Source organism: Acanthaster planci, linkage group LG16 (genome assembly GCF_054643075.1).
Source record: "Acanthaster planci isolate LZ-2023a linkage group LG16, COTS_SCS, whole genome shotgun sequence".
Lineage (NCBI taxonomy): Eukaryota > Metazoa > Echinodermata > Asteroidea > Valvatida > Acanthasteridae > Acanthaster > Acanthaster planci.
The window spans coordinates 10,117,451-10,126,732 of NC_141792.1; the positions used below are offsets into that span (position 1 = coordinate 10,117,451).

General features: G+C 45.1%; 2 long non-coding RNA genes across 23 annotated transcripts in view; one reads left to right on the forward strand and one right to left on the reverse strand.

Annotated features, from left to right (window-relative positions):
- The window catches only part of LOC147796482 (uncharacterized), a 48,636-nt gene extending 39,360 nt beyond the window's left edge, over positions 1-9,276 (forward strand). For 12 of the 17 annotated variants that reach the window (XR_015428044.1, XR_015428047.1, XR_015428055.1 and 9 more), the window contains exons 4-5: positions 5,828-6,948; positions 7,749-9,276. This is a non-coding gene — a long non-coding RNA (uncharacterized LOC147796482). The remainder of the gene's footprint in view (positions 1-5,827; positions 6,949-7,748) is intronic. The other 5 variants (XR_015428046.1, XR_015428048.1, XR_015428049.1 and 2 more) reach the window with 5 other exon arrangements.
- On the reverse strand, positions 947-4,571 carry LOC147796483 (uncharacterized). Of its 6 annotated transcripts, none has more exons than XR_015428066.1 (3): positions 3,908-4,571; positions 3,028-3,110; positions 947-2,064 (listed from the first exon to the last, which is right to left on the reverse strand). It is a non-coding gene; the product is annotated as an uncharacterized LOC147796483 (long non-coding RNA). The 6 variants fall into 6 exon arrangements; XR_015428063.1 differs by having other exon boundaries at positions 3,011-3,110; positions 3,908-4,565; XR_015428068.1 differs by lacking the exon at positions 3,908-4,571 and adding an exon at positions 3,706-3,893.
- Positions 9,277-9,282: the final 6 nt, after the last annotated feature.

The window sequence follows — 9,282 nt, forward strand, 5'->3', positions numbered from 1 at the left end:
ATGTGTTTTACTGTGACTCTATTCAACAACAGTGACTGGAAAGGTTGCGATTGACGGCTATAGTCAGCTGGATCGCTTGTTGAATTGTACCGTTGAACGTGAATGTCAAATCTCTAAAGAGTAAGGAATAACTTAAACACCGAATAGGATTGAATTGTTAAAATTAGTCTGCGTGTCTCTACTTGTCTCTTCTTGTCTATCGAACTATCCATGAGACAGGGCTTATACACTTGAAAAGAAAAATCTTAGTCATGCATCTGGGTTTGATTCCTACAATGATGACAGTAAACTATGAGTAATATCTTAGAACCATGGTCCTGTTAACTTCTGTAACACTGAGAAACTTTCACTAACAACAGTACAAATCGAGTATGCGTGTTGGCTTTACCATGTCCATGCCCTATGTAGGCAGAAACACTGCACATCATGTACATGTACATGTACATGCATGTGTGTGCATGTACAACGAAAAGGAATGAGTAACTTAAGACATCCGGCAATTTGAACTAATAATACTAGGAATAAAAAGTTCCTAAAGTTCCACTGATAATCGTTGAATGTTAATTTGACTAAAATTTAAATACATTTACCTGCCTCACATTCCGTGCAAAGACCAACAATGAGGTTTACCCGCCTTTATATCCAAGTGACGATGGTTAGTCACCCGCTTCGTCGTCAGTGTACTTTTTCAGACACACAATCAAAACCCCAAACAAACAAGTTATTCGCTAATTCGAAACTCAACCTCGAATAAATAATTTTCTATCGCGCCACCTCGCCTACTCTGCCCCCCCCCAACCTGTAAGAGAAAGAACATGTGGTATGCAACAACTTGGGTATCATCGTTCTTCGGCGACGAGCTACGGGCGGACAGCTCCAGCTACAGGTCTGCCTTATCAAGTGACAAAGAACGGGGAAGTCATTCACAAACTTCGACTCCAACAAGTTTCCTGCCAATTAAATTCTTTAATTATTCACAGAGAACTATCAAATAAAGTGCTGTTGTACACACGGTAGCAATGTTCTCAGGGTCTTCATGTTTTCCAGAGACCAACGGCCACGTTGACAAATCGGAATACGTAAGAATAGGCCTACAATGGAAATACTTATAAACCGAGATTAAGTGAAACAGTAAGTCGATCCTTCAGGGACTCTTTTACATAGCCATCCTTAGACTGGTCGGTCTTCCACCGACCGTGCTTCTTGAACAGCCTGTCGGGGACTCCCATAGAAGCGGCTGCCGTGGCTCCTCCTGAGCGTAAACTATGAAGACCGAACCTTGCCGGGTCTTCGCCGACTTCTTGCAACGCATCTCGAAACATCTCTCTACATCTAGTATAAGAAATATGACCACTTCGCAATTTGTAAGTCTGGGTAGATCTGGAAAACACAACAGGTCGAAAAAGGAATTGCTCCGAAAATTCATGGATCTTGGCTAACTCGATGTACTTCAACAACATCGAAACCGGACATGTAACTGTCCCAGTCTTCGCAATGTAAACCCAGGAACCATCTTTATACTGATCAGTCTTGCTCTTAAGAATAAATATTCGGACAAAGGAAGAGTGGATATCCAAGTCGCATTCCCTGATATTAGAGAGTTCGTCGTTCCTAAGAAAACCGGCGAAAGAAATTAAACACATGGTACAGAGGCGAACATGCATTAGATTATCTGATGATCCGAACTTGACAACAATTTTGTTCAACATGTCCACTGTGACGGGCTCCTTCCTGGATACGGGCTTGGCCGTGATACGCTTAAAACCTTCCAAACTTAACTTAAGGAATTTAGAGTCGCAGGGATTCCTTGTTACTTTGGGGTTACAATCATGATACCACTTAATGCTGTAAAATATTCCTTGTATTCTAGAAAACGGTACATTACGTTTAAATAAGTCGACAAAAAACCTTGCGATATCTTCTGCGTTAGCTGGAAGAGCCTTAATGCCGTGTGCGTCACACCAAGACTGCCAATCATGGAAACAGCTTTTGTACTTTTGTGTCGCGCTGACTGCTCTTGAGGCCGTTAACACATCCTGTAACACCTTCGCATGGTCGTCACCTCTGAAAGAAAAAAAGGAGTCGCAAGAAAACGTACACTGAATAAACCGAAGGTTTTCATTCAGGAAATGAACCCCGCCAAGCGGCTATCATGGATTCTGATGTATTGGGTGCACTATGGGGTCAACCGACCCAACGAGAGCCACCAAGCGGATTTATTACTCTCGTAAGCCAAGCGGCAAAATACAAACCAAGTGGTACGACCGAGCGACCAGTGGCGAGCGATTCGTTCAACCTTGCAACCTAAGACAAAGCACTGGACTAACCATTCTGGAGGTGCCGAAGACAGAGTTGGCATTTTTCCCCTGTACGAAAATGTTGGTTGGATCGCTAAATCTAATGCCCTCAATAATCAGGCCATGAAAAGGGCTGTCGCTCGAAGATATGTATGGCCAAAACACGGCTGAAGGCCATGCAGGGACTACCAAGGTAGCTTTGGCTTTGCATACTTTTAGGTGTTGGAGGGCCTTGCAAACTAAATCTATAGGCGGCACAAGCCAGTTATTGTCTTTGCTCCAGTCTGTGGTGAAAGCGTCAACATGACTAGCATTCGGACTCCAGTGCTTGGAATTAAAGTTTGACAGTTTGGCATTGTACTCATTTGCGAATCTGTCTACAGTATGCGGGCCCCACATTCTGTCCATAAAACTGAAAAACACTTGCGACACGCCCCAATCGTCGAGGTCAACCTGTCGACTGAGATAATCTGCGTCGGTATTATCCCGACGAGGGATCCACTCGACTTTCAAGTCTATGTTGTTGAGTCTACAGGAATAGAACATATCCATACTCAGCTCTTGTAGCTCAGGTACCATGCTCCCTTTGTGCACTATGGCCACCACTCCTGTATTGTCCGTACGCAAATGCACGGCTTTGCCCCTTAAAGCTGGAGCAAACGCTCGTATAGCAAGGGATGCCCCTTTTAGCTCACGCCATGTGGAACTTTTACCTCTCTCTGCAACTGACCAGTTTTGTTGGAATTCCATCTTCTGGGAATCCATAGTCCACGCGCCACAGCCTGACTGGCTTGCATCTGTATAGACCAAAACCTGGGGGAGAGAATATTCAGACAATACACGCTTGTTAAGTATCGGCAACTCGGATTTCCAAAAAAATAACTCTTCAATCGCTTTACTGCCTGGAGGGAGAGAGAATTCATAATCCCAGTGTTTCCTATTAACAATCTCCGTGTGTAAATACCGTGACTTGAGCTGTGATATGTTCCCAATTACACAAGAAAAAGACATAATCTTCCCTGCCACAGACGCTAATTTTCTGGCAGTCACATGTGGGAGGCCGGATCAAAGAACACAGAGCCCATGGCAGAAAGGGGGAATATGAGAAGTCAGCCATCATCAAACATTCCCACGCCGAAGACCACACCATCAACTGGGAAGAAGCCCACCTCATCGCCAACATTCAACAGTGGTACCCAAGACGCATTAGAGAAGCCTTGGAAATCTCCAAGCACCCCACTGTACCTCAAGACATCGGCTTCTCCATCAGTGATATCTGGCAGCCCCTCCTCACCTCCCGGTCTGATGGGTCCTCTATACCCTAAGACTCCCCCCCCCGCCCAGGGTCTCCTATACCCAGGCAAACTTCCCCCACCACAGCCCATGACCAACTGACATGCATCAGTACCCAGGAGGATCCACCGTTCCACCTGACCACACAGCAGGATCCGTCACACTCCAGTACCTCCAACCAGCATATAAGTCCCACTCCCTGTCGGCATTTCTTCAGTCTCCTGACGACGGACAGAGCACACTGTCCGAAACGTTGAGCCTCTCCGGTTCTTATCAGAACCACACAGACTCAAAAAGAGATATTGCATGGTGCTTACCGCAAGCTTTCCATCTTAATTAAATTTTGTTGATAGCTTGAAAGCCATTCGTTCGGTACCGACATATTTTCGGGTGCGAGTGGACAGTCATTATGTTTGTCATGGTGACGTTCCGGGTAATCCACAGTGATCTCAAACATGTAGCCGTAGTCGTCAGTTAGTCGCAACTCTTGGATGTAATAGTACGTAAATTTTTCTAAGTCTGTTTCCCAGGTAAATTCCCCTACAGGCAGATATTTGCTCATCGCCCAGCCGTATAAATTATTTGCGTCCAAATACATGATCTGTGACCCTGGCTTATTGGGGTCGTAGTCAGGTAGTTCTGGATTATTGGCCTTTGCATATCGCTTTGCACCCACACTCGAAATACCACCTCTTTTTGCCCTTTCAAAGAACAAGTGCTTATCAATGTCTGTCAGTAGTTCCAATTGTATACCCGAATGCTTTAACAATGCATCCCACGACAGGCCCGGTGACGTGTAATAGTTGGCTGGGTCAAGCCCGTAGTGTTGTTTACAGACTTTACGGAAGTTCTCAAAAACAGCCGCTAGCAACAACACGTCCGTTTCCACGTATAGGTCGTGGTGGTCGCCTAGGTTTTTACAACCAAAGGCTTGCCATACTGTCTCTGCACGAGCGTATTCTTGCTCGGTTATTCCTACCTGCTTCAGAGAGCTATAGATCTATAGCTCTCTGAAGCAGGTAGGAATAACACTATGAACTTTCAACACCGTGAAAATGCAGTTTTACTATTAAATCACCGTGAAATTTTTGTCAAGGCAATGTAAGCCCGTTTTCACGGTGGAAAGTTGATCAGCTTGGGAGCGGATTAGCTAACAGCAGTTTCACGGACCTTTCACGTCAACTTCTTCGTAGCTTATGGTCCTATTGTTATTCATAACGGTACACCCCCAGTCCAGCTTCCCACCGTGGAAGATGGGAAAACAGCGGTTTAACTGTCAAAGGGTAATAAAAGATTAGTGTGATAGACAGCCAGGAATTAGCGTACCGGTTACCAACAAAAGGAGCGATTGAATACCCCTGTTTAGGTCTGGGCCTCCGGGAACCAGCGGAAACCTTGCATGAAGCAATATTGCGTGCGTGTTTTCGAACTACCGTGATTAGCGAAATGCGAGGGGAACTTGTGAAAACCACAAAACTTCCTTTCCACATGTTGCGAATGTAAAGCAGGTGTTTTGTGAACACAGGATCCTGTCTTTCCTAGAAAAGACAGGATTGATTTTTCCTTTTTTGAGCTGTGAGAAGAGATGGATACACGTACGATGGCTCAAATTTGCAGGATGCAGCTGAACAGTTGATAAGCACATTTTGCTTATGTAGAACCATGGAGGAAGGACACAAATTTTTTTTCCCCAGCTCTAAACTGTGACACGATTCATAAAATTCCACGATACTTGGTGTTAGATGTCACAACACCCCCCCTTGACCACATACCAGAAGACATATGAATATTTCCAACTTTTGTGGGCAAAAGGCACATTGAGTGGTGAAGTTGTGAAGTTACCACATCGAATTATGGAATTGCCAAAAGACTGTGAAACTGTATACAAAGTGGTGGAATAACAAGCAGCAGTGATGGCTTTTTACTAGTCTTTAAGCAGAATTTTCACTAGTCTGCGTCTTCCCCCAAATTTCAACATTCTTTTTGGCACTAGTGTTTTCTGCTCCAACATCATTCATAACAGTGTGCACTCGGTGCTGACTGTTGTTTAATTGTCGATGAGTAATCATAAATGGCCATGGGAATTATGAATTTCCAGAATATTCATGAGTATAACTCTACTCAAGCAAATTAAATATAAATCACAGATATGCCACAAAATTGAAATAAATGTTTCTGTGAGGTGACATAATTCGTGGGGAGTCGTTTGCTGAAGTCCCTACAATGTTCTCATTCAGCTACAGGCCATGATGTAGTGTATGAACAACCTGGCTGGGATTACATGTACATTGCAAGGATGCGAACATTGTGATTGGGGTGTTCAGTGTACATTTACACCTGTCACCACCACAGTAAGAAGACAGGTAATGGTACTTTTTATGAGACAATGGGTCCTTAAAGAATTTAAAGGATTAGCCCCACCGCAAAGTTAATGAGGAAGGCCCCCTAGATGGGCTCACTGCATTTTCATGGTGTTTTCACTTGACCTCAAGGTGTCGGCAAGGGGTCATATCCGGAATTATTTTCACGATGTTTTCACCACGTGAACTGCCATGAAGTTGCAGTGAAAAAACAATTTCACAGTGAAACTGCAAATTAACTGCAAATTCATGGTGCTGAAATTCATAGTGTCATTTGATCAGTTCCAAGAGAGAAAACTCCCGCCTATAGACGCTTTCTATAGCTCTCTGAAGCAGGTAGGAATAACCGAGCAAGAATACGCTCGTGCAGAGACAGTATGGCAAGCCTTTGGTTGTAAAAACCTAGGCGACCACCACGACCTATACGTGGAAACGGACGTGTTGTTGCTAGCGGCTGTTTTTGAGAACTTCCGTAAAGTCTGTAAACAACACTACGGGCTTGACCCAGCCAACTATTACACGTCACCGGGCCTGTCGTGGGATGCATTGTTAAAGCATTCGGGTATACAATTGGAACTACTGACAGACATTGATAAGCACTTGTTCTTTGAAAGGGCAAAAAGAGGTGGTATTTCGAGTGTGGGTGCAAAGCAATATGCAAAGGCCAATAATCCAGAACTACCTGACTACGACCCCAATAAGCCAGGGTCACAGATCATGTATTTGGACGCAAATAATTTATACGGCTGGGCGATGAGCAAATATCTGCCTGTAGGGGAATTTACCTGGGAAACAGACTTAGAAAAATTTACGTACTATTACATCCAAGAGTTGCGACTAACTGACGACTACGGCTACATGTTTGAGATCACTGTGGATTACCCGGAACGTCACTATGACAAACATAATGACTGTCCACTCGCACCCGAAAATATGTCGGTACCGAACGAATGGCTTTCAAGCTATCAACAAAATTTAATTAAGATGGAAAGCTTGCGGTAAGCACCATGCAATATCTCTTTTTGAGTCTGTGTGGTTCTGATAAGAACCGGAGAGGCTCAACGTTTCGGACAGTGTGCTCTGTCCGTCGTCAGGAGACTGAAGAAATGCCGACAGGGAGTGGGACTTATATGCTGGTTGGAGGTACTGGAGTGTGACGGATCCTGCTGTGTGGTCAGGTGGAACGGTGGATCCTCCTGGGTACTGATGCATGTCAGTTGGTCATGGGCTGTGGTGGGGGAAGTTTGCCTGGGTATAGGAGACCCTGGGCGGGGGGGGGGGGAGTCTTGGGGTATAGAGGACCCATCAGACCGGGAGGTGAGGAGGGGCTGCCAGATATCACTGATGGAGAAGCCGATGTCTTGAGGTACGGTGGGGTGCTTGGAGATTTCCAAGGCTTCTCTAATGCGTCTTGGGTACCACTGTTGAATGTTGGCGATGAGGTGGGCTTCTTCCCAGTTGATGGTGTGGTCTTCGGCGTGGGAATGTTTGATGATGGCTGACTTCTCATATTCCCCCTTTCTGCCATGGGCTCTGTGTTCTTTGATCCGGCCTCCCACATGTGACTGCCAGAAAATTAGCGTCTGTGGCAGGGAAGATTATGTCTTTTTCTTGTGTAATTGGGAACATATCACAGCTCAAGTCACGGTATTTACACACGGAGATTGTTAATAGGAAACACTGGGATTATGAATTCTCTCTCCCTCCAGGCAGTAAAGCGATTGAAGAGTTATTTTTTTGGAAATCCGAGTTGCCGATACTTAACAAGCGTGTATTGTCTGAATATTCTCTCCCCCAGGTTTTGGTCTATACAGATGCAAGCCAGTCAGGCTGTGGCGCGTGGACTATGGATTCCCAGAAGATGGAATTCCAACAAAACTGGTCAGTTGCAGAGAGAGGTAAAAGTTCCACATGGCGTGAGCTAAAAGGGGCATCCCTTGCTATACGAGCGTTTGCTCCAGCTTTAAGGGGCAAAGCCGTGCATTTGCGTACGGACAATACAGGAGTGGTGGCCATAGTGCACAAAGGGAGCATGGTACCTGAGCTACAAGAGCTGAGTATGGATATGTTCTATTCCTGTAGACTCAACAACATAGACTTGAAAGTCGAGTGGATCCCTCGTCGGGATAATACCGACGCAGATTATCTCAGTCGACAGGTTGACCTCGACGATTGGGGCGTGTCGCAAGTGTTTTTTCAGTTTTATGGACAGAATGTGGGGCCCGCATACTGTAGACAGATTCGCAAATGAGTACATTGCCAAACTGTCAAACTTTAATTCCAAGCACTGGAGTCCGAATGCTAGTCATGTTGACGCTTTCACCACAGACTGGAGCAAAGACAATAACTGGCTTGTGCCGCCTATAGATTTAGTTTGCAAGGCCCTCCAACACCTAAAAGTATGCAAAGCCAAAGCTACCTTGGTAGTCCCTGCATGGCCTTCAGCCGTGTTTTGGCCATACATATCTTCGAGCGACAGCCCTTTTCATGGCCTGATTATTGAGGGCATTAGATTTAGCGATCCAACCAACATTTTCGTACAGGGGAAAAATGCCAACTCTGTCTTCGGCACCTCCAGAATGGTTAGTCCAGTGCTTTGTCTTAGGTTGCAAGGTTGAACGAATCGCTCGCCACTGGTCGCTCGGTCGTACCACTTGGTTTGTATTTTGCCGCTTGGCTTACGAGAGTAATAAATCCGCTTGGTGGCTCTCGTTGGGTCGGTTGACCCCATAGTGCACCCAATACATCAGAATCCATGATAGCCGCTTGGCGGGGTTCATTTCCTGAATGAAAACCTTCGGTTTATTCAGTGTACGTTTTCTTGCGACTCCTTTTTTTCTTTCAGAGGTGACGACCATGCGAAGGTGTTACAGGATGTGTTAACGGCCTCAAGAGCAGTCAGCACGACACAAAAGTACAAAAGCTGTTTCCATGATTGGCAGTCTTTGTGTGACGCACACGGCATTAAGGCTCTTCCAGCTAACGCAGAAGATATCGCAAGGTTTTTTGTCGACTTATTTAAACGTAATGTACCGTTTTCTAGAATACAAGGAATATTTTACAGCATTAAGTGGTATCATGATTGTAACCCCAAAGTAACAAGGAATCCCTGCGACTCTAAATTCCTTAAGTTAAGTTTGGAAGGTTTTAAGCGTATCACGGCCAAGCCCGTATCCAGGAAGGAGCCCGTCACAGTGGACATGTTGAACAAAATTGTTGTCAAGTTCGGATCATCAGATAATCTAATGCATGTTCGCCTCTGTACCATGTGTTTAATTTCTTTCGCCGGTTTTCTTAGGAACGACGAACTCTCTAATATCAGGGAATGCGAC